At 34.4% G+C, this 26,425-nt stretch overlaps 1 protein-coding gene across 3 annotated transcripts in view; it reads left to right on the forward strand.

Moving 5' to 3' along the window:
• HS3ST5 (heparan sulfate-glucosamine 3-sulfotransferase 5) overlaps positions 1–26,425 on the forward strand; it is a 253,367-nt gene that overhangs the window by 96,720 nt on the left and 130,222 nt on the right. For 2 of the 3 annotated variants that reach the window (XM_081039159.1, XM_081039160.1), the window contains exon 1: positions 6,569–6,842. The gene's annotated coding sequence lies outside the window, so the exon portion shown is untranslated. Of the gene's footprint in view, positions 1–6,568; positions 6,843–26,425 lie in introns of those variants that run through there. The other variant, XM_081039158.1, reaches the window with a different exon arrangement.

Below are 26,425 nucleotides of genomic sequence, written 5' to 3' on the forward strand. Positions count from 1 at the left end.
CTTACACTCAGGATCAATGCAAATCTTCTGTCTCGCCAGTGCCAGAAGTAAATGGAAATGATAGTAGATAAAGGCTAGAAACATTTTTCTCTTTTGCACTCACGCAAAATTTTGTATGTACTGATCATCGTCATGCATTAAGCATCCTCTGCAAGTCAAACATTCTACTATAGGCAGAGGACTATCTTCAACTCCTATTATCTGGAAGAAAATAAACAAATACTCTTTAAAGTAGTTGGGAATAAACAATAAACATTTAAAAGAAAAAATCATAAGTACAAAGACATTCTATGAATTATGAGTAGAGCTATATACATTTACACAATGTTTCAACCTATTATAAGTCTCTAATGAGGACTTCTTTACCTAATTAGATAGCTGAACTGTGTCTCTGTCTGTAAGTGGGTGTTACCTTATGTAAATTGTCTATAACTGGTACTAATTATCACTATAGTGCAAAGAGTAGAGAAATTCACAAGTTGGAATGATCAGTTTTTGTCAAGACCTGAAAAACAATGCCCATAGCAGCACCACAGAGTAAAGACCAGTGTGTTAGAAGGAGAAGACCAGAGGGTAGTCTGTAATGAACGCCATAATGCCTTTGTGGAATTCACCACTACTCAGAATATGAACTTCCGTATTGCAAGCCTGAGAATTTGACTCAAGGACACAATCTCATTAGGCCAGACTCACAGGGACTGAAGCAAGTGAACCAGGCTGTCAGTTCATGAATGGGGACCACTCTACTGCTGTGTCCAGAACCATGCTGTCCTCTCGATCCTCTACCCAGAGTGCCTCTTTCTGAGTCGGCAGTCACTGAGGGAGCTGACCAGTAAACATGGATGGTTGTGAGGTACAGGGAGGTGCCATCCAGACTAAAGTCTAAGGAATCTTCTGAATAAGTGACTTAGCTGGTTACCAGGAAGACATAAGATTCTGATCGATACTGACAACTTCTGATTTTATCTTCTTCATTCTCAATACTAGTGGCGGTCAAACCATGTTCCACAGATCTCTAGGGTTCTGTGTAAGAATTATTTTGTAGGAGATAGATCCACTTAAAAAAAGAAAAAACAAAACAAAATTTTAACTACTGCTCTCACCTTGCCATCCCCTTCCTGTTATGTTAAAATTTTAGCTCCCTTAATCATATTCCAGGCCTGTCTCCTTGTAATGACATTTCCAGATTTTCTTAATGGAGTGCATATTGGAAGTTCCCAAACTCTTTATTCACCCTTTTGTTGAGAAAAATCACAGAAGGCCTATCATCTAGGGATAATCACAGATGTTTTATGCATAGTTTTTACTTGTTTAATTCTCATAGTACAATATTATTTCTCTTGTTTCCTTGGGAAGTTTTCAAAATTATAAGGGAAAATTTTACTTTTTATTAATAGTTGCTGTTACGGGGTATTCTAAATCTTTGAGCTACAGGTATAATAAATAAAACTTTTTTTCCCATTTGTATGCAATATCGAGAAGAAAACCTACATGAAGTATATATAAATGAGAAATTTCATATTTTTAAGCACTCATAAACATCTTTATTCCATGTTGTTAAAAATTCTGCACTACTAGCATTTTAGAATTGCCATGACATCCATTGGAAATCTCATACTTTTAACAAAAGAATCATTTTTTAAAGAAATACGCAAGGTTTGTACTATAATTATCGAACAAATTTCAATTTTCACACAAAAGGACAAACCCAATCCTGCTGACAGATTCAGAAATTAACAAACAAAACAGAAAAGTTTAGCAAGTAAAATATCATACATCTGAAAATCATTTTTCCCCTTATACAGAAGAAAAGCATGTATAAAGAGGCAGAGCATAAGAATCTGTCCTTCCATCATTCAGTTAAGCTCATTTTTTGTTTATAGAAAGAGGAGCAAAATAAATAGTGCCACTTCAACCTATCCCTTGGAGTTTAAGTAATAAGAAAAAAGAAATCATGTCTATACCCTGGTGGAATTTCTTATTTTGCTTGAAAAACAGTTCAATATTAAAACAAGAATCACTAGTTACCAGAAATACCTTTTAATATCCTAGGGAAAAATTGTAAAATGGCCTGCTCTCTGATTTTTAAGACAATTATTTGTAGTCATTCTCAAAATGCTTTTCTTGCAGAAGGTTTTTTTTTGTTTTGTTTTGGTTTGGTTTGGTTTGGTTTATTTCCTTTTCTTTCTTTTCCTTTTAATTTTATAAACTTTCTAACAAATTAAATACCTTGAGAAAACTTGAAGATATTTATAATGAACAACATGTCTATAAAAACCCAAATTCATTTACCTCTTGTATAAATATGACTAAGGCAAGTTTCAACTAATTTTTAAGAAACAGAAGGTTAAATCTGCTGAAGAATATTATTTAGGCACAAAATTTGCTATGTCTAATCATACATTTCTTGGCCTTTCTTCCTTCTGCATTCCCTCAATCCTAATTCTATCATTCTGCAACTTGGAAAACATAGCTAACACAGTCAGAAGGTTTTATGAAACATGTAACCCTCTGTCTTTCTGTTTAGTATAATACACTCACAACCTTACTGTTTCATTGCTTTTAGGCTCTCAATACATATTCCTATTTTTTTAGACTACTCTAAGAAATATTTCTCTGATAGGCTAAAATTTCATACCTAACTTTTGAATCTCTGAAGTTCCTTTTGTCCTTTTCAGGTAAATATCCAATAACTAAGAATTAGTTTGTGCTTGCATTAACTATTTTTTTAAAATAATCAGTCTCTATTAAAAATAAATTCAGCTGTTAATGATTTAAAGCATTGAATTTTTGTATTTTTCAAAGGTAAAAGATTTCTAAAGAGAAATATAAAATATTTGAAAATATGACAGCGAAAATAGCAAACATTATGTTTGTTTGTCTACATAACTCAAGGCTTATCTGAAGGTTCTCCATGTCATACAGAATAACAACTCCATAAGTAATCTGTGCAAATTCTGTAGAATTATGATCAGATACAAGTGTCCTATTTTTAACTTGCTTTTTTTTTTTTGATAGAATAGTAATATATTTCCCCATGTTCATTTAATCTTATAGGTAAGTGAAAAGCTATGCATTGTGAGAGAGAATGAATGCCAACCTTTTAAAAAGAAATCAAAGTAGGAATATCATTATCAATACAACTGAATACCTTCGGAACCCCTAGTACTTACGTGGCATTCTGCTACAGGGTACAGAGAAATGTGACATTTCTTTGCTTCTTGTACTTATAAGTAATTTAGAAAATAAAATATATGGGGGAAAAATACAATATGGTTCATGGTTCAAGAGTTATTGCAGTGAAATTATTCACTCATTCAACAAATATTTTTTAATTTCCTACTATATGCTTAGTTAGCACTCTGCTGAATGCTGGGTATTTTTAAAAATGAAGGTATTTAAAAACAGATATGGTCACTTTCTTCTAAGGAGATGAGGCTGGAGAGTTAGGTAGGATGATGCAAGTACTTGATCTTTATTCTAAGAACAATGAGAAGGCATTGAAGGTTTTTAAACAACACGTTGATGTAATCAGTTGTGTGTTTTTAAAAGCTCATTCTAAATGCCATAAGAAGAATATATCGGAGGGAAACAAAATGTGATATGGGAGACAGAAAAAAAGCCATGCACTATTCCATGCAACAGACAAGGTCTTCGTGGTGGTACTGATGGTGGTGGGGGTAGTGGTGATGGTAGTGGACGAGAAGAGGGAGGAGGGAATATAAAAAGAAAAGGAGACAGATTTGAAAACTACTTATGAAACAACATGAAAAGGGCTTGGTGATCAGTTACCAGGACTGAGGGAAAATAGAAGGAACAAATCTACTCTGATTCCTTTTAAAAAAGCTTAAAGACCTTGGGTTTTGACTTATCCAACTGATGGCTGATGATGATATTTACAAAATCAAGGAACACTAGAAGAAAGCTGTGTTTGAGAGGAAGGTTTTATGAGTCCAGTTATGGACAAGTTCAGTTTGAGGAGCGTTTAAGACATCAAAGTTGAGGTATCAACTGTTTAGTTAGAAATAAAAGTCTGGAGCTAAGAGAAGAAAAGGTTAAACTAAAGATAAGATTTGAGAGACATTATCAAATGATAGCATCATATCCTCGGTGAGCTCTCTTATTAATATATACAATAGAAAACAAGGTGGTTTTGATTAGCATTCTTTCACTATGAATTAGAAAAAATCTGGAAATGTTTCATGGGAGAGGAGGGCTGGATTACTTTTACAAAGGTAGAATACTGACATGAAGAGAGAGAAGTGGAAATGAATGAAATGGCAGGCACACCGTAAAAATATAAATGAATACACTGCAAAGATCTTTTTGCTTACAAGTAGCAGAGATACCCAAACTGGCTTAACAAAAAAAAAAAAAAGAAAAGAAAAAAAAAGGAAAGAAATCTATCAATTCACACATAACAGAGAAGTTCAGAGTATTCTATCTGTAAGTAAGGATCTGTCCAGGGGTGAAACAACATGTTCAGAACCCAGTTTCTCTTTTTCTAGTTCTTAGCTATGTCCTTGATGATAACTTAGGTTTTGGCAGTCTGCCAGTAGTTCTTGACACTACATGTTAACAGGCTCATATCCATCAAGAAAAGTAAAGGTTTTGTTTTGTTTTTGTTTTTATCACAATAGGGCAACAAAAACTCCAGAATGGAGATCATTAACATTTTAAGGTCATGTGCTCATCCCTAACATTGTAGGTAGTGATGGAGATACATGGATTAATTTAAGCTAGCTAGGGTGCCCCTCAGGAGTGGAGACAGATCCTCCCACCAAACCATCTGGAATATTAGGGAAGAGAGATAGGAAATCTAGAATAGTCTATGTTACCGGAGTCTTAAGTGCCAAATTGAGAAACTTGGATTTAATCCATAAAACCAAAAGGAGTTCTTATGTTTCTTCCAAAGAAATGTTTTAGGAAGTTAAGTCTTAAGGTAACTATAGTACGTATTGCAATGTTTAAGAAAAAAGAAAAAGAGAAATCTGTTGAAAAGTCTACAGTAACAGTCTAAGAAAGAGACAGTGAAAACCCAGATTGTGATTGAGTAAGAAACGTTGATGAAAGGAAGACAGTAATGAAGTGATGGATGTGAACAGTATTCCAAACAAAGAACCCAGAGGACATAGCAAGATAATACTGTGTTTCCCCCAAAATAAGACCTAGCCAGACAATCAGCTCTAATACGTCTTTTGAGCAAAAATTAATATAAGACTCGGTCTATATTATATCATATCATATCATATCATATATCATATCATACCCAGTCTTATAGTAAAATGAGACCAGGTCTTATATTAATTTTTCCAAAAGAAGGCTGCCCTTGACTGTAAGTTCTCACAAAATGAGAACTTACAGATTATACTGCAGTGTAAAAAGGTACATGCCATTACAATCATTACAGTGACACTTACTGTTTAACAGATGGTTTTTGAGCACTTTGTCAAACTGAAATGATTCTGTGAGCAAGCAATGGAAAGCTCAATGGCTTAAAGAAGTACAATTCCACAGGAAGTAGTTAGTAGTGTCGATTCAGCTGTTCATCCATAACACAGCCTATACCCTTGTGTTTACCTGGACTCGCATTATGCTTTACATCATGGTCACAAGATGACTGCTCTACTTCCAAGCATCACATCCTCATTAAAGGCAAGCAATTGTGATAAATAAAGAAGAGGAACAGGACTGCCTTATTTATCAATATATAAAATGTCTGCCGGGCTTTCTTACCAAGCATACTTCTTAGTTTATGGGCCAGAATGGGGTCACATGACTACTCTTAGCAGAAAGAAACACTGGCAGGGTGAATATTTGACTTCCCATTCTCTATTTGTGAGACATAGCAAGGAAGGAAGTTGGGAATGGTTTCTAGGTGGCGAAGCAGTAGGTCTTCCTTAAAAACCTATTGTTTTACAGTGTACTCTATGCTTCAATATATATTAATTACACTCTTGTCATTTAGTATTTGACTTTGTATGTATTTGTATATATTGTGTTATCTGTTCTTTAGGAGAATATTTGCAAGATTGATTACCAATTTTAAAAACAGATGTCTTTATTTTCTTTTTCCATTAGCCATTCACCAAAGGTGCAAGAATTTTAGTTTCCCTAAGTAGCCAACACATATTGGCTACTCTAGAAAGGATATTATTTTTATTTATATCTAATTATCTTGGCAAGCATCATGCATGCAAAAGAAAGTAGAGCAAAAGTAGCAGATGATTCCATGGGGATTTAGTAAAAGTATCACATTTTATCTTTACAGGGTGTGATCGAGTCTCATATAAGGATATATTTCCAAGAGACCTCATCAACCTTGACTTAGAAAGAAATTCATCACCCAAATGTAGTACCTGCACATCAAAATAAAATTAGTGATTATATCACTCGATGCAGTGTTTGGAAAAAATATTCAATTAAAGCAATATGAATTCAACCAGAATCCTCTGCAAGTAGCAGCATCATGCAATTCTAACTTCACAATGACATGAAATTTTAAAGGACAACTGTGCTAAATCAGGAGCAGCAAACCCAGGCCAAATTTAAATTTAGTAACACTGCTAGTTTACTGAAAATAACCTTCTCCATAGCAGATTCTCTATGAATTTCAGGTGACCAACTACTTGTTTTTCTGTTCTGTTCAGAGATAATCAGATACCTAGAGGCTACAGCGTTGTCTTCCCTTCTGAATGACGTTTCTGGTGTCTACCTAAGGAGACTCCTTGGCCAGCTTTGAAACACTTGGAAATTAAACAGAGAATCCACTGTACACATTGTTCTTGAAAATTTCCATCGTATATGTTCAGAACTTTCTGAATAAGCATAAGGATGTGAAGGTAAGTGAATTTTGGAAGTAACTCACATTCTTATGAATGTTTAATATAATAAAATATACGAAATTAAAAGCAGTTATTGAATATAAGGAAAATAGCCAGCTATGTGCAGTTCCACAACAAAAAAGGGAAATGAAATGCTAAGTTGAAAAGTTGTTATATGCCATGTAAATGCAAGCAAGCATAATGGTAATCTTGGCATCTGATAATCTGTTTTACACAAAAAAGTATGACATACAATGGTTCTCAAGTTTTAACATGCATAAGAGTCACATGGGGGTAGAGGGAGGTCCTGAACAGCTGATACTGGGCATATTTTTTCAGAGATTAACTAGGTCTGGGATGTGACCCAGCAATCTACATTTTTCTAGTTACCCACCCCCAAGTGATGCTGATAAAGGTGGCTCTCAGGCCTTTGAGAAACACAGAAATTGGCATTCAAAATAATATGCCTCTAATTTTCAAATTTCATATTAAATGGGGTTTTATGTTGTTTCCTTCAGTCACAAGAATAAATAAGGGGTGATTTTAGCACAGAGATGCTAAATTAGTGCTCCCTTTTTGACCCCCACCCGCAAATTGAATTATTAATTTTCTTTAACATTCCTTTTCGAAGTTTAATATGATGAGCTTATTCCCAAGTGTCCCTATTTCTCTTTCAGAGTGACAGTCCTGTCACTGCTCTCTTTAGCGGTTTCTCGGTTCTGTGTAATGTAAATTTATACAGATGTTTATGGTTATTGATCTAATTCCAAGAAATATCTGGAAGATGAAAATGATGAATTCTTACCAAGATTGGCTAAGTATTTCTACATTTTTTAGTGTGTTTTCTTTTTCTCTTCATTTTGAAAACTCAGCCTTCAATTTCAAAAGAGCAGATATGCTTAATACATCATTTGCTACTCTTTTTTTCCTTTGCAGATAAAAACTTATTAATCATGTGATACATTTATAACAGGTTACATGTACATTTATTGAACATCACTTTTGTATTTCTGTTTTCTATATCTCAATTTAGCTACTTCATTTTTATAATTTGCAATTTTAAGTTTATAAAATTTAAGTTTATAAAATGTAGGGACATATTCAGATCTTAAATTGTGATGATTTCTTAAAAGTACGGCATTATTTTTATAGTAAATAGTGAAGTATTTAATCAAAATCCTTTGATTGACTTTCAGGCTTCTAGACATTTTCTTCTATCAGCTTCATGTGCACTTATTCATATTGTGTAGAATTTCTTGTCCATAAAATATCAAAAGGTAAAAATAACCCCTTAATCAAAAAGAAGTATCGATAGTGCCTATTAGCTATTAGCATTACACAAAGAAATGAATATATCATATGCATAAAATAAGGCAGCACTTTTTCAAGTAATCAAAATTAAAGATTTACATAATTGAATTAACTATAATAATGAATTTTCCCATGCATTTGTTGCCAGACTTCTTCTCAATATTAAGACTGCCCTACCTGATGATAAAATCCTAAAATTTTTGGTAGACAAGATCGTGAAAACCTCAAATACATAGTACAAAAGTTTATGGTTCAATAAAGTCTCCAAATTAGATTTAATAAAGCTTTTAGTGCAAATCTGTAATATTTCAATTTCAGAAAAACATAATATAGAAACTACTTTTTTGCTCTTTCTTTCTTTTCCTGTTCCTTTTCGCTGAGGAGCAGGTGGAGAGAGAAGGGAATTGATTCCTCCAGTGAGTCACATTCCTTCTCATTGGCATATTTATCTTAAATTGTGGCTCCCTGAAGAAAACTTAGAATGTATTTCAGGGAACCTGAGGGAGGCAGCCTTCATACTCAGGAAGTAAAATGTACAACAAAAGAATAAATTACAGAAACTTCATAGAAGCATAAGCTTTTAGAGCAGATGTGGACCTTTGAGATCTTCTAGTGTGGTCCTCTCATGTGTAACACATCTTTTTTCTCCAAACTTGCCATATAAAACCTTAATACAAAGAGCAGTAAACATCAGTCTGGTCGGGTATAACTTATTAACAAGGAAAAGCTAAGCACGTGTTTTTAAATAATGGTTTCTTTAGGAAGGAAGGTAAGAAGAAATTTTCTTCCAAGGTGAAGGTTGAAGAAATGAAGAAACTACCTGAGTACTTATACATGTAATTGAATTTAAAATCATTAATTATTCTAGTCATCAGTAGTCATCAACATCATCTTGCAGGTTAATAGTCCAGAAATTAAAACAGGAAATGTAGGTGTATTTCAGGTTTGGGTCAGCTTTATCTGGATGCAGCTTTTAAACAATAGAGCCACCTGGGAACATTCAGTACAGAAGAAAGGAGATTTAAATGAGAATCTCTGGGGAGTATTAGTGTTATTATGAAACAGCATAATAATTATATTTGTGAGATATCCTAAAAGATTAAAATGGGTTTATTATTCTCAATTTAAGAAGTTGGGAAATCATTAAGATTTGTGTAGTAGAAATATAATTATTGATGTGGGGAAATGTTCATAATATTCATAAATGAAAGAAGTTATAAAACCATATTATGATGTAGTCTCATTTTTTATTAAAAAAGCTGCAGATTCATAGGAAGAAAGTTGAAATAATATACACCACAATATTGTTAATGATTATGCTCAATTGATAAAATTATGGTTGATTTTTATTACTTCTCAGGGTTTGTAAAATTTTCTTTAAAGTGTATTTATTAATGTAATTTTAACATAGTGTTAAGGGCTTGGAAAATATTCAGTTAGCTGATAACTTCATTTTTACAGAACTGTAAGGTTGTTCTGCTAACGGTTATTTAAAATAGCCTTAAAGCAAGCCTCTTTCAATCTTATAGTATTAAACTGATTTGAATATAAGAGTAGTACGTCCTACTAGATCAAAATGATTTTTAGACGTAATTCTTCCTTTGTGGAATATTGCGGTATAATAAATTTCTCAAGTTTCCCTCCACATTAAACACTGATAATTTCAAATTATGATGATTAATTCCTTAGAAATATTCTTCATTTCTTGTATCAGATAATTCCAATGTGCTTTCAAGACTTTTCTAACTATAATAGTTTGCCCCATTTGGAGGATAATTTTGTATGTTTGGTTACATTAGTGTTAATATGTCTTTGTTATTTAAATCTCCAGTGTAACATACGGTTAGTCTCACTATTATTACTACCAGCTGCGGTTGGCCTATGATTTTGTTCATTCTGTCGGAATCCAAAGTAATTAGCTCTTTAGTTTAATGACAATATTTGTTAATGGGTTTTTGGGGCCAATTTCTGCTGTTAGAGAGTGGGTGGTATATATGAAGATAGAATCTGGCCCTTATGTTTTAAGCATAAGCTGTGTAATTTGATTTCAAAATGATGGTTTGGGGATTTGGGGGTAGGAAAAGTAAATCTGCATTTATCTGAAGTTCTGCAGTTTCAAGAAACAGAAAATGAAAGTGACAATTTATGGAAATGAACAACAAACCCGCGGAAAATTCTCTGATACAGCTATCCTGCATGTGTCGTTCTGTATGTAGTTGGGGAAAAAAAAATGAAATGATAATTATCAAGCAGACCTAAGTAAATTCTCTTATGTTAAGTTTTTTCAGTGCTATGAAACATTTTTGATCATTGTATTTTTTTCCACCTTTAGTGAGATATGATGGTTATATAACTTTATGTATATTTAAGGTACATAGCATGACCACTTGAAACATACATATTACAAAATTATTATTAGGTTGATACAAAAGTAATTGCAATCTAAAAGGTTAAAAATAATTGCAAAAACCACAATTCCTTTTGCACCAACCTAATACCACAATAAGGTTAGTTAACACATTCATCACCTCACATAATTAAGAGAGTGGATCTTAAATGTTCTCACCACACACACACCACACACACAATGATCATTATATTTTTGAAGGGCTCAGTGCAGTAAAAAGAATCCTTGTCTGGGGATCACTGGGGTTCAAGATCAGATTCAGTTTCCTGGTAGTGGCGTGACCTTAGAGTGATCTCTTTACCTTCCCCTGGGCCTCAGTTTCTTCATCCTAAAATGAGGCCTTTGCATCAGATGGTGCCAGTGGTCCTTTTCGGCTGTGATATGATAACTCTAACTTGCTTTAAAAGAGTGCTATGACGAAGGCACAAAGAAGGCAAAGACGAGGCAACCACTTGAGCTAACTGAACAAACAAATCATTAGCGCTACTAAAAGGTACTTTGAAGCTATGTTGGCCTTAAGAACATTCCTTCAGTGACTTGTTTCTTTCATCCTGGAGAAGAGAAATATTTAGAATAGACTATAGGATGATTTATTAGAAGTTTTCAAGGAGAGCGATTTTGGCAAAACTTAACAACCAAAAAGCCACCTGGTAAAAGTTGAGCTATCCAACAATGAATTAGGATGCCTTGGGAAATCATGAATTCACCATCATTATAGGAAAGGGAAAAAAGTGAGTACCGAGGGTTTCATGACCAGCCAAATTGCCTTTCAAGGCATAAAAGCTAGAGGCAAATATTCTGAACATAGAGGAACTCAGGAAATGTTATCCTGAGCTCTTCTTGAGGCCACGATTACACAGTGCAGAACGAAATTCTAAGCTGTATACAAGGACGCAACCAAAACAGAGTTATTCAAAAGCTTGAAAATGAAAGGGTAGACAAAGGTGTAGTAGGCAAATGGAACCCAAAAAAAGTAGGAGTTACAGTAGTTCCCCCCTCCCTGTTATCCATGGGGGATATGTTCGAAGACACCCGGTGCATGCCCGAAAGCACAAGTAGGTACTGAACGCTTATATATAATATGTTCTTTCTTATACATACACACCTGTGGTAAACTTAAATTTATAAATGAGGCACTATAAGAAATCACAACTAACAATGCAAAAGAGCAATAATAACGATATGCTGTAATGAAAGTTATGTGTATGTTCTCGCTCTCTCCCTCTTTCTCTCTCTCATAATTGAAATGGCTGCTAAGTGACTAATGGGCAGGTAGCGAATCCAGCATGGATTCACTGGACAAAGGGATGATTCACATCCTTGGCAGGATGGAGCAGGACTGCTTGAGATTTCATCACACTACTCAGAATGATACTCGATTTAAAACATGAATTGTTTATTTTTGGAATTTTCCATTTAATATTTTCAGACTGTTGTTGACTGCAGGTAACTTAAACCAAAGAAAGTGAAACCACAGGTAAGGGGAGTGGGACTACTGTGGAATCTTAATGTCAAAAAAAATTAAATTTAGGGCCAAAAACTATTAACTAATACAAAAGAGAAACTATAGTGCATATTGATGGGTATGATACATAATGAAGGCATACAACCATGAATGAATAGTAGCTTTCAGGGCTCCCATGGGTATTTGTTGAGCAAATAAACTTCTCAAAATGTCCTAAGAAATACCAATAGTCCATATTTCAGGTGCTGGACTAAATCTAAAGTGTCATCTTCAGTACTATAAAGCAAAACACTTACGCTGGAATTTATTTTTGAGAGAAAATATTTCTATTTTAAAGATAATTAAAATTACCTATTAACCAAATATTAATTAGTTGAGTAATAACTATTTTTTTTCATTATCAGCTATAAAAGGATTCTAAGGTCTTTCTCATTTTGAAAAAGAAAGCAGCTTCCACTGGGACTGTAACTATATGTATCACACTTCTTCTATTTGAAGCAAGTGGAATGTTTTGATTCCCCATACCCCAACAGGTATTCTTAACAGCAGGATATAATTTCAGAGTTTTTGCAGTCAAGAGGTTTCTGCTGAGCAAAAATTCTCGTTCAGTTTAGGAATGCAGATTATAATAATTTTCCTATCCTCCTCGCAGCAGGGTTCCTGCCTTCATTTTGCAGAGTCCTGAGTTCAGTAACAACTAGGTAACTTCAGGTCCAGATTAACACATCCTTCAAGCATAGTTCCATTGACTCAACTTAGTTGTCATGCAAAGCTGCTTAGTTTCACAAGTGAAATAGAATATAGTTGAATTGCTTTTCTCATGTAATACCTATTTATAATAAATGCAAAGTGGTTTATGATGGCAAACTTTGTGGAGCATGAAAAATTATAAGGGAAAAATGCTTATTTTTTTCTGACCTAAAATTGTGAGGATATGTCATGTATGCCAGCACATGACACCCCTATTAAAATAAAGGTAGAAAAATATTCAAAAACAAAAATTTAATGCATTGGCGTTTATGATATATTATTTCGACTGAAACATTTAAATGGAGCTATTATATTTTATAGTAGCATTTCTTCCTAAATAGCACAGTTTTTCTAATGTACATACATTTCCTCCAGTTTAATTTCTTTCTCTCTACTAGGCCTCAACCATGTGGGCCAAAATTTCCTTACTTCGCGAAAGTAAAGATTGCTCAAATATATTTTTGTCTACTATTGTTAGAATAATCATGTCTGTATACATGCAAGTTAAATGATGTAAACCACACATTTTTATAATGTAGGTCACTAAGATATTGGTCTTAACCTTTGAATAAGAAAATTCTACAGGGTAGTTTCATCAAATTGGCTAAAATCAAGTAGATAAGTGTCAGAGCCAATATTTTACAACTACCAACTGTTCCATCTTCATGCTTATACTCAGATAATTCACTTTGTTCATCCATTAGCTGCTCTTCTTTCATGAGTAAGATACAAATGCACCATGTCATGACAACTACGCTTTTATCATGCCGGGTCAACACTGCCAAATTTAAAGATTGATTTTTGTAATAGAAGTAACTGTCCAACCAAGTGCGATATGAACTTTATAAACTGTACTGGCTTGATATGTGTTTGATTTTTATGCATAGAATTGTAATTTCAACTGAAAATCAAGACCAATCCCTGGATACATTATAATCCAGTGCAAGCTTCCTTTCTTTACTCATTCAAGTGTTTAGTTAGTAACTAGTATACTAAGTGCCAGGCTGTTCTAGGACTGAGATACATCAGTGAACAAAACGTGGCATTCTCCTAGGATGTGCAGACAAAAGTATCATAGATCATACAATATCATATGTATCATAGTATCATAGACTATGATAAGGTATGAAAGAAAGAAAACATAAAGATAAAATAGGGAGGAAGGATATGACAGGATGCAGGGGGCTGGGATCTGATCTGGTAACTGTGCCAGCTCTTCTGGCAGACAATTTTTTTGTTGGTCTGTTTTTTTCTGTGTTCAGCCTGGTTGTCTTAAAATCAGAACATGTGGATTAAACTTGGAGAATAGAGTCATTATTAAATGGCTGTTGCCCAAATTTTCTGTTTTTGCTGATAAGCTTCCATACATTACCTTCATACTTGAAATGCTTACCTTAGAATGTCCCCAAATGAAAGCAATTCACTTCATGTGTTTACTTTTAGCTTTTGAGTTCTTTGCTTGGTTTTTATTATATATGGTCTGATTAACAAGTGCTCTCCAAGTAATGCTGTGGGATTTCCAAAGAGATCAAACAATGAAAAAAATAAAGTTTTTTCCTGATGGTTTATAACCCATGGAGTAATTTTAAATTATTATAGTGTCTCTAAAACCACACCCTTGACAGTGATGTTAAGCAATGCCAAATTAGTTCAAAAAGACCTAAACATCAGGAAAGAATATATTAACTTTTAGAACTAACATGGATTTTGAAAATATCTATTTATGAACCTTTTAGGTAATATTCTTACTTGATTCTCAGAAAAATGGGGACAAACACTAAAGTTGAGTATACATTCTTAAAATATAACCTATAGTCATTTCTAATTTAGTTCATTTGTGATGCCACTTTGAGAATCATTTTCATGTTGGTAACCATGTATATCCCTAACTACCAATCACAGGCTGTTTGAGCTGGAAATGATCCCAACTGGCTTTATGTTACAGGTGTGAAAACTGAGTGAGTTCCAAAGAGGGTGATTTGTACAGGTTAGACAGTATAGGCAGGTCCAGGAAGCCAGTTGGTAGAACTATGACAGGAAACCATTCTTTAAAATTCCCATCCATGTTTCTCAGTGTAAAACACTGAGTTTTATTTTGCTTCTTATTAAAATAATGGGTTTTTTTAATAAGGAGAGTTGACCATCCTTTTGAATTCCACAAAGCAAGCTGATTAGTGAGTGTGCCTAAGCTCCCAGAATGGCTTCATTTATTTGATAACCTCTTCAGCGCTACCAAAAATGACTTTAAATAAAAAAATTAGAATGATCTTTTGAGATTTTTTTCTTTGAAAAATAAATGAAATTATGTATGAAGCCATGAAATTACTCACCTACTAATCAGTATATAGTGCACAAATGAAATACAACAGTATTATTTTTCAGTGAACTGTGGAAGGAAAAAATTATAAATAGTAAAGTGCTGAGTTTAGAAAACAGCTGAAGTAACATCTGGGCCCTGGGTTCCTCAGCATCCTTAGGAAATTATAGAGTCATGTGAGAACTCTTTGAACTCTCATAAAGCAAAATTATGCAACTCACTGGAAAATAATTTCAGTAGATTTAATAGGGCAGAAAGGCAATATAGTCAAAACACAAAGAAAAGTACAGTGTAAAAGACTGTCTACCAAGCCAAGGGAGTTTCATATGCAAAATAATTAAATAATTAAAGCAATATCAATTAATTTTCTAAGATAGTTTTCTGGTTTAAGCATTATAATACATCTTAAAATGTTGTACATTTGTTTCTTATAAATGGATTCTAAATTTGCATGAAATAAAGGATATTGCCATAGTTTTATATAATGATGAAATTGGGGTTTCTCATTGCACAGAATAGAATTTTCATGTGCATTTTCCAGGCATGTCATTTATTAAACCAATATAATTTAAATTGTAAGTAAATTAAAAACTATGTATAACATTAGGTACATGTCTCTCAATGATTGATGAGGATGATTATGGAAAACAGCTGTAAACACTCAGGGTTCAGAAAACTTAATGAGTACTTTGTGAACTTACCAATGTTTTGATGATTTTGTCTGATCGTGAAAGAAGTAAGAAAATGAATAATTCACCCAGTTTTTACATTTGTTATTGTACACTTGTAAATCCTATAAGACTAAGAAGCTGAAAACTAGATCTTCTATCTATTCTAATATCCACATACAATTCAATTACATTTTTCTATAATTAGTAAAGTTAATTCAAAATTTTATTTTAAGATTACATCTGGTTCTTACTAATACGATGGCTAATTATTAGCATTCTAGCATTAGGCATTTTAGATTAATGGTTTATTGTTTTTAACAACAACAAAAAGAAGGTGTTTAAGCAAATACAAAGGTAATATTTTCAGATTGCCAATGGGGGAAAAACTGCAAAAATAACTGATTTATGCTATTTTTGATTGATTGCATTCATTTTGTGGGAAGCTTTTAGTGATGTCCTTTGAAATTTCTATACCCTTCCTTTTCCTCTCCCTCCTCCTATGAATATTTATGTGATTTATAAAGTAGCAACACTTTTTGAATATTCCTTTCCCAAAGGAACTTTTTTTCCCCATTTTTAATCACTTCATAGGTTCATAGGTGAATTGTTCTCTGATAACCAAGGGAATTAATGGTCCAAACTTCCCTTCTATGTAAACCTATGTGATCAAGAGTGTCTTACTTTGCCTCTTGGGCTGAGTATAACTGAACTGAATTTTACCTTTCATTGTCTTTTCATACATTATGTAAATTGGTAAGAATAAAAGTAATGTGATTGAAAGTATGGTTTGACAGACAGTGTCACATAATGTAATTCCCAAATACTTACAAGCTAGCAATAGTGCCTTGGGGCACCACATTTATTGTGAATGAGTATTTACATTTATACATTTTTGTCTAGAGTTTAGAATTACATAATAAATCATTCACTGTGGAAAGTAGAATCGTTTTCAAAATATTCTACTGACCACTCTAAGGATAACAAAGAACTATCAAATGCAATTTCCTCCCAGAAAGAGTTTTCAATCCAACTGGGAAGAAAAGCACTAAGGCTTAAGAAGTCAGATAACAGAAGAGTTAATAATGAATAGAAATATCTGTATATCCATATGAGCATGACTGTTATAAATTCTTTCTATATTACATATGTAAATAAGTTCAATGCATACTTACTAAGTTCAGAAGCTTAAGCAAAATGTACAAAATAAAAAAGTTGTATTCATGTAGAGTATATTTCCTAATGATTTGGACTCTGGGCATAGGAAAGTTAGGTGTTTGAGTCTTAAAAGGGATTAAATAATACACTCTCAGGCAAGGCCTAATCAAGGCATTGTTTTTCCCATTTCTTCATGGTAGGCTGTCTAAATCCCAGCTTATGTGTAAATCATCAGGAAATGTTATCTTTCCTTCAAAACTTTATACCTACTGAAAGGCTTACTAGCCTTTCAGCCAAGTTCTCCTCCTTTTCAAAAGAAACAAAAATTTGAGTATTGTTTAGTTTCTGAAGAAAAGCATCCATACCAATATATGCTTAGGTAAATGTTAAGGACATTTGTCACTGAAATTAAAACTGCTTAGTTCTTCAGACAACAAAATGAAAATATTCTTTTTATTTTGTTTTGCACCTTGACATTGAGACTCATCACTATGGGAAACAAAACATTTAAAAATATATATAACTTTACATGTATTAGAATTATACAGGAAGATAACATGGATATTTAGGCTAATCCTAAACACTTTTTAGTGTGGGAGAAAAGGAAGTTCCTTTTTTCTTCTTCCATGTTTGTGGTAGAGCCATCCATGACTGAATTTTCTGATCACATGCAAGGTAGTTCAGAATAGCAACTGAGAATGTGAACTCTGGAATCAGATTGTCTAAATCCAAATACTCGTTTCTACTATTTACTACCTGTGCAACCTTGGGCACCTTCAACTCGCTGTCTTAATTTCATCATATGTAAAGCACAGATGATAATACTGCCAGTGTCATAGAGCTATTGGAATTAAAGGAGATGTTTCATGTGAAGTACTCGGTAAGGCCCAGTAGATACAGACTACTCACGTTTCTATTTTCCACACGGCCTCTTTTGTTTTCTCAAAAATGAAACCTTGTCATCCATCACTTTGAACCCTGATTGTTCCTTTGTTTTCACTGTCTTAACTTGAAAATGAAGAAACTATAATAAGTAACTTTATATAATTATATAGCTATATAGTATGGGTATAAGCATATAGGAATTGTGAAAATATTCAAATAAGATTGTTAATACTCTAATTCTCGGAATAATGGTGGCTTTAAATCTGAAGCTTTGGAACAGGATTTAAATGTCATTCTAATGGCTTTGTCATCATAACCACATAAAAGGTCTGGCAAGATGTGTAAATTTGGGCATATGGGCATGGTTGGCAAGGCTTTTCAGTTGAAATTTAATCCACCCAACAAGTTGTTGCATCAAAACAGTGCCTGGAAATGTTTGCATTTTATTGCCTGGTGGTTGGCTTTCCAGCCAAACCTGTTGGTGAGTGGAGAATGTGGGCTATCAGAAGAGTGTGGGGCAGGAGTCTCTGTCCCTCCAGATTGTTGAGCAATTGGAATGAGTCATGCTTAGCTGACACTTGAAAGCTGTCCATCAGCTTTTAATTGTGAAAAGAGCTTCACTGAAGCAGCAGCTGCCTTCATCACCACAAAACCAAGAGAAATACAACTCCCTGAGTACCCAAGCTTCCCTCCCATTCCTCACTGCTCTGAGAGCTTTCACCTACTCTGGGCAGCCATGAAATCATGGCAAACGCTGCAACTTTCTAAATCCAGGAAAGGATTCTTTAGGAACACTGCACTCTCATTTAAAAAAAAAAAAAAAAGAGAGAGAGAGAGAGATGATTATTTTCTGGATACTTCCAAAGTTTTTGGATACTCCCAAAGGTTTTCTGGGTCAGACTAAAAAGTTTATCAATAACCATTGTGGCTGAATAGAATAGCTTGCCTTTTGTCAACCACCTGTAGATGATGAGACAAAGGATATGAGATGAGAAGACAGAACTGTGTTTACTGTTGTGTGGACATGTTGATAAGTGGAATTTTCCTGCTAACAAAGATTAAATGTATCATTGGAATGCCTTCTGATCAGTTTCAGTGAAGGTTTGTTTACTATTGTGTGCCCACAGAGTGTGAAAAATTATTGACAGTCTGTATCTTAACTGAAGGCAAATGCATTTTAATATGCTGGTTTTATTTGTGCATTGTTGCATTGGGCTCTGCCAGACATTGTGAAGAGACTGTTCCAAGTTAACAAAATGTATGGCTGCATGCATGATTTGATTCACTCCAGGGTCTAGCCAGTGCTTTCAGCTTTATTTGTTATCCTAGAAGAACATTATTTATTAATAATATCTTCATGCTTTATTAAGCCTAATGTCAAAACACCTCTGTGGGACCCTACTAGGCATGTTTTCTCTTTGTGGTAAGGCCTCCCAAAGAAAATGAAAAATTATTCAACAGTACTCCAGTAAAAACCCAGCAGACATCAGTTCAATTTCTCTTAAATTGTAAGATGGGGTTTCTGAGTCTTTGTGAAAAATCTGAATCTCATGTAGTATGAAACTGATATTAAAGAATGTCCTCTTTTAGATGATCAGTAATTAGAGTCCTTTCAAAACAAAGCAAAGCTTCTATGGTCCCAGAAGATGGGTGAACTCTTCAGCAGGCCAAGCTAAGAAGTTCAGCAAAAGAGAAAAAACACAAATTCAGTCTCTACAACTGCAGTGAGAAAGTATAGATTTATGCAGATATCATAGTAATTTGAGATTAGGGAAACAAATCCCAAGGGGAAGAAGCACAATTCTGAACTATGCTGGGAGTTAGCAGGAGGGGCTGGTGGGAAAGAGGAAAAAGGTGCTATGACTAAGGAAGACAACCAGTGGGTTTGATGGCATATAAAAGGCATGGACCTGTCAGCTAAGCATTCTCCTGGCTTCATGGAGGAGGGGTGGGATTCACAGGGGCCAGATGGATCATGGTAATGGAGAAATGCAGGCAACTTGGGATATCAGGGTGGGGAAGTGCTAGCATCATGGTTTGAGGCATGTGACACACTCGTCGGTCACTTGTAGGAAGAACCAGAAAAGAAACCAGCTGGGGCTCAGTGTCCCAGGCAAGAAGACTGGAGCTCTCTGTCCCGAGTTTCTTAACGGAAAGCTACAGGACATAAACCAAAGTGTAAGAGAGGTAGGGAGTGATTATTTTAGCTCAGTGGTCTGTGCAGGTGTCCAGGACCTACCCCTGCCACAGGACTGATGATGAGGTCTTCGGTAAGGATATCCAACAGGTCATCCTGGATACTGGGACCGAGGCTGCATCTGCTCTTCCTGCTGCCACCAGCTATGCCAGGGGTGTCCAAACTGTGGCCCGCGGGCCAACTGCGGCCCACAGCAAATTCCAAAAATATATTTAGTTTACTTAAATAAACCAGGTGAGGCAATAGGTGCTTCACCTCGAGTGAGTGGGCCGGCTGTTTGTGTATTTTACCGCATATGGCCCTTGGCGAAAAACGTTGAAAAAAGTTTGAAACCCTTGAGCTATGCGGTATGTGTGTGCTATGATTAGCTACCTCATGAATTGGGACCTTCCATGACTCCTGCTCTGGGGGCCTAGAAGAAATGGGCTCAGATATGGTATCTGCAAAGAGATTTCTGTCTTACAATTTTGCAGACTTGCTCTCTAACTTTTGTAACACCTTAAAGTCACTATAGTATACAGCTCAGTATTTAATTATGTAGATTTTGTTACTATCCTTTCTAATTATTTCCAACATGTAGTTAAGTAGTAATTATTGAGTTCTCATCATGTGCTAGACAAAATTGGGAATAAAATGTCTCAGTGAGAAATCTTTTGGGAAACTTATAGCAGAGTGAGGAAATATATGTGTATGAATGCACATTATTGTAAGGCAAAAAGTTGTCAAGGGCATGAAAGATAAGGAAAAGCTGAGGTACTGTCACAGTTTGGAGGAGACTAAGGAGACGTGACAACTCAAGTGGATCCCTGAATTGGATCCCGATTCAGAAAAGTACATTATTGCAGAAACTGGTGACATCCAAATAAACTCCAGTTTCCTTATAAGTATTGCACCAGTGTTAACTCTTTCACTTTGATAACTGTACTGTGGTTATGTGAGATATTAATATTAACACAATCTGATCAAAAGGTATGAGAACTCTCTGAAACTTTGCTATAAGCTTAAATTCATTTCAAATGAAAAGTTTATAAAATGATAAATCCTATAAGGAAGGTGCGGATGAATACATTTAGATATCCTGAAAAGGAAAAATTTGCTTCTAGTCGATGAGATAAGGTAAAGCTTCAAGAAGGGGCAGCTGGACATCCAAGAATAAGATAAGGGATGTTTCCAGGGAGAGAAAATAGGGTAAGTAGAGGCATGAAAACAGGATAAAGGAGGACTCTTCTGGGAACAAAACAGTATCAGTAAAACGAAGAGCATTACAGACCATGAGGAAAGACTTGGGATTTAGTTTACAGGCAAAAGGAGAGGCAGAAGGTATGTGGAACATGGAAGATTAGCAAGCAATTCAATTTGCTTGAGTTCACCATATGTGAATTGAGACTGTGAGTGGGGCACAAAGATAGATTGGGAGGTCGTAGAGATTAAATTGTGAAAGACATTGAAGGCCAGGCAAAGGATTTGACCTGCCTTTCCTATACAGCATGATAGCTCTATAAGTGGTTTAGCTTGTTCCCTAGGAGACTATAAGTACTTTAAAACTGAAATTGTATCTTATATTGAGATACCTGGGGGCAGGTATACAGAAGAAATATCCCAAATTGGAATGTTATGAAGAAAAAGGAAGAAGGTGCAGAGAAGCTTGAATCTGCAGGCTAGAAAATAAATATCTCTTCTGAGAAAGGCTAAAAGGACATATAAACTAGCATGAAGGCTATACTGACCTATAGCGATGAGGCAAGTTAAGGGTGTTATATACACAAGGCAATATATTTAGAGTAAGCTGTTGTTGTTTAAATGTTTGGGTAGAGATAAAATTGACAGATGGATTTGCAAAACTTAATGGAATTGCAAAAATTGATAGAATTGCAAAATTAATATATCTAAGTTAATTAGAAGACTTAAAATACTAAATAATATTGGAAATTCTCTGTGTAAAAGCATTTATGATCCAATTAATATACTTGCTAATAGAAAATTATAAAATGCCATTGCCATTTTGCTTTTCCCACCAGGATTTATAAAATATGAATGTCAGTGTCATGATTTTAGGGTTTAAGATAAGGAGTGATAAATTAGAGGGGTGCTCATTACTCTAGAAAAAGAAGTGAGAAAAGAACAATAACATATCAACATCATTATATATCTCTGCGTATCCTATGGGGGGAGCTCTCTAAAACCTATTAGGAGTTTGGAATATCCATATGACCATGACTACAACTTTACAGAAGGCCATGCCTACCCTCCATTGAAAAAGATCTTGGTCTCCGGGAAGGAAGACTCCTATTAACTCCAAATCTAACTCCTACTAACTCCCATTTTGATTCCTACTAACTGCTCCTAACTACTAGTTGATACCTACCAAGGAGCCTGATTCTAAGTGAACAGCTTACCTGTTAGAAAGCAGGGATTCAATGAACACACACCCCTTTGATCTAGGATCAGTGAGAGCAATTACAGACCCCATGTACAGCCATGCCTGAAATTCCACATTCTGGTTTTCAGTTCTCACAAAATCATTCCAAAGTGTGACAACATGCCTTTCAATAAGGTTTCCCTTAAGGCTGCAAAACAATGTGGTACACATAACATGAGCACCTATCACTCGAAAGTATTTTTCTCATTCATTATGTTTTAGCCATTAGCAATCACCTTCCATGATCTTTCAATTCCAAAGCCTCGGAGCATTTAGAGTCTATTTTTGAATTCTATTTGATTTTCCTAGCTTTGTCTGTTTTGCCAAGTGTTTTCTGTACCACTATAGTGCCATAAATAGAAACAATTTTTGGCCCTTTTGTGTAATCCAGAATGAAAGCTGATTTTTAACACATTTTCTCCTGACATATATAAAGTTAAATACTTGTCTTAGTAAAAGAAGTCTTTCTTTTAATGGAATGTGGCATCCTATTAGGAAATATATTCATGAGACTCATGTAAAAATTCCTAAATTTAGTAGAAAGGCATATTTGTGTAGGCATAATATAAAATGTTTGTATAACTTGATCTTTAATTTTATTATTGTGAAAAGGCTTTTAGAGTGAATCTTAAGAACTAAAGGCATCCTGAAAATAAAATCTGCAGATGGCATGAAACTGAGGAATAACTAACTCCTATAATGAAGCCAGAATCAAGACCCAGACAGATCTGTACTGGCTATAACACTGGACCAAACCTGAGGAAAAATAATGAAAAGGGAATTGAGTTACAGATGTGATATAATTGCCCCCAAAAGGCTGATGAGACCTTAGACTCGATTTGTAACATGTCCAGAGCAAAGAAAGAAGATGATGGCCTCTCTTACTCCAGGCTGAGCACACCACCAACCTGGCCTGAAATATCACATTATGTTTTGAGACCTGCATTCTAACTGAAACGTAGGCAGTATGTATTCAGAGTAGATCGCCTAGGACTATAAAAGGGCTAAGGAGCACCCTGAAGAAGATGAGAATGTTTAGCTAGAAGGAGAAAAGATATAGCGAAGGACTAAAAACTGTCTTCAGTATTTGAAGGCTGCCATAGGGATACAGCATATAGGCAGAGGGCAGCAAAAGAAGAAAAGGGCAGAAGACACAGGTATGTACACCTTGTCTCAAATAAAGTAACAATTTTATTATAACTATAGCCGAGATGTCCAGCAGGTACCAAGCTGTCCCTGAGTTGCCAAAAGCCTATCATGGCTCACTGTGAGTGCGGAGGACAGCATACCTACTGTACCTGCTGTACATGGTCTGGGTGATCATGGTGCCTGGTCTGTCTGAAGAGCCACAGTTCTTGGTACCTCCTAAACCTAGATCTGAATTCCATAGTAGTTATCCAAACCTTAATGGAGTATAGTACATGTTCTTAGGAATACATCAGAGGGTCCATCCACTTTCTAGAAATGTAATGAAACATCAATTCAACTTTTACAATATGCATTTAATGCACCCTTAATAATCCAAATCTTGTCATATTAATTGGTGTTCAAATTGCCACTACTTAAGCTGGAGAACTGCTAATAGTTCCCTTGTCCATCATTTGCTCAGAAACCAGAACAGCTGCTACAATGACTAAAATAAGCTACAATCCCTAAAGACATGAATTGTGATCACAGATTTTTAATTTTTTTTTATTTGGGGGAGGGGGGTTATTCATTTAATTGAGGTCCAAGACTACAATAATCTTTTGCTTTCAAATTATGCAATGTAAATGTGGAATATACCTAGAGGGGTACATAAATGAATGGAACTATAAAGTCACTCCTGCTTGTATGAAACCTTTACTCCCTAATTTCAGTTTGTAATTACTACTAGTGATTAATATTTTACCTAAACATTTTAGCAACCTTTCCATTTTATTCCATCTGGTCCAGTCACAACACAACATTTATATTTTTGCAATAGATGATGTATCATTTTTTGTCTTCGACAGAAAAATTAGGAACCATGAACAACCTAGGCATGATGTCAAAATTCTATTAGAATAATAGGTTTCATGGATTTTAAAGATACACTGAAAGTTCCCTTTATGTTATTACTTGAGAAGTACCTTGACAGGAGAAAAACTTGAACTTTATGCCACTGTTCACTAACACACAGTCATTCGTATTTTCTCTCCATGCTTTCCTTCTTGCCTTTTTCCTCTTTCTGTCACTTTTTCCCTCCTGATTTTCAGTCAATAAGGATTTGAAGTTATATTCTTCAGTTGATACTCTAACCCACTTAAATTAAAATTTGCATGCCAATTCCTACTATGAAAGGTTTCAAAATAAAAGTTGGAACAGAAACAATTTTCATCTTCTGCTTAACAACTTTCTTTTTATTAAAATGAGTATCCAGAATTTGAATACCAAATTGTTTATTCTAGGACCACTTAGTGAGCTAGCAAAAAGAGAGACAATACTCAGTGGAAAAGTTGAGAGGATACAGGAAGAGAAAATGGGAGAAGAGGACGCTTAAAACAGGAGAAAATTGGGTCAGAGAAAAAAAAATCTTGAAAATTATGCATAGGGAAGGTGTTATTAAAAAGAAGATTACAAAAGAGAAGACAGACTTTTTAGTAAGATAAAGGGGAACTAGGAATACATATTTTTAAAAGATTTAAAATATGTAATTAATAATTCTTAAAACAAAAAGTGCCAAATTTAGCATATGTTTAATAAAACTTAGCTTAATTGACTTGACTGCGGAGAATGTATAGTCTCACTGAAAATACAGAATGTAGGCAAGGACATTGTACACATTTCAGTTTGGCAATAATGAAGTGATTCTGAAAATCTCTACAGTCCACATAACCCCCCTACCCACGGTTCTGACTTATTGTAACTGGGCGAAAGTCTACCATTTACATTCCGGTAATTGTTGGATCGCTTATAAATTTTAACCTTATCTTACCTGTTTGCCTTGAGCTAGATCCATTACATTCATAGCCCAGAAAAATTTGAGTTTTTAGTGTTGCTATGCAACTACTATATTTGAGAGCTACACTGTAATCCAAGACAAACTCTGATCTGTACAACCTAATAATATTAACAGTATCTTTTTGCATGATGATTTATAATTTATAATTTAAATAATAATATAATATAATTAATTAATATATTAATATATAATTAATATATATAATTATATATACTATATAATTAATATATAATATAATATATTATAAATAATATAATATAATATATAATAATAATATAATTAAATACTTTATAATTTATAAAACGCTTTGCATAAAATCATATAAAGTAGTTAAAACAGGCATTATTATCCCAATCTCAAAATTAAAAATGCTAAAGCTCAGAAAAGTTTTAAAACACTCATCTGGTGGCCAACACGCACATGAAAAGATGCTCAATATCACTAGTCATCAGGAAAATGCAAATCAAAACCACAGATACCACTTCACATTTGTCAGAATGGCTACTATCAAAAAAAAGAAAAAATAACAAGTGCTGGCAAAATTGTGGAGAAAAGGGAAACTTCATACACTATTGGTGGAAATGTAAAATGGTATAGACACTATGGAAAATAATATGAAGTTTCCTCAAAAAACAAAAAATAGAACTACCATCTGCTCCAGCAATTCCACTTCTGGGAATTTATCTGAAAAAAACAAACACACTAATTCAAAGAAACATATGCACCCCTATGTTGATTGCAGCATTATTTATAGAAGCAACCTAAGTTCCTATCAATAGACAAATGGATAAAGAATAGGTGGTATATTCGTACAATGGAATATTAATTGGCCATAAAAAAGAATGAAATCTTACCATTTGCAATAAGATGGATAGACTTAGACGGTATTATGCTAAGTGAGATAAGACAGAGAAAGATAAATACCACCCATATGTGGAATCTGAAAAAGAAAACAAACTAACAAACAAAACAGAAACAGACTCATAGATACAGGAAACAAACTTGTAGTTACCAGGGAGGAGAGGGGTTGGGGAAAAGGGG

This window comes from Rhinolophus hipposideros (genome assembly GCF_964194185.1).
Source record: "Rhinolophus hipposideros genome assembly, chromosome: 3".
Taxonomy (NCBI): Eukaryota; Metazoa; Chordata; class Mammalia; order Chiroptera; family Rhinolophidae; genus Rhinolophus; species Rhinolophus hipposideros.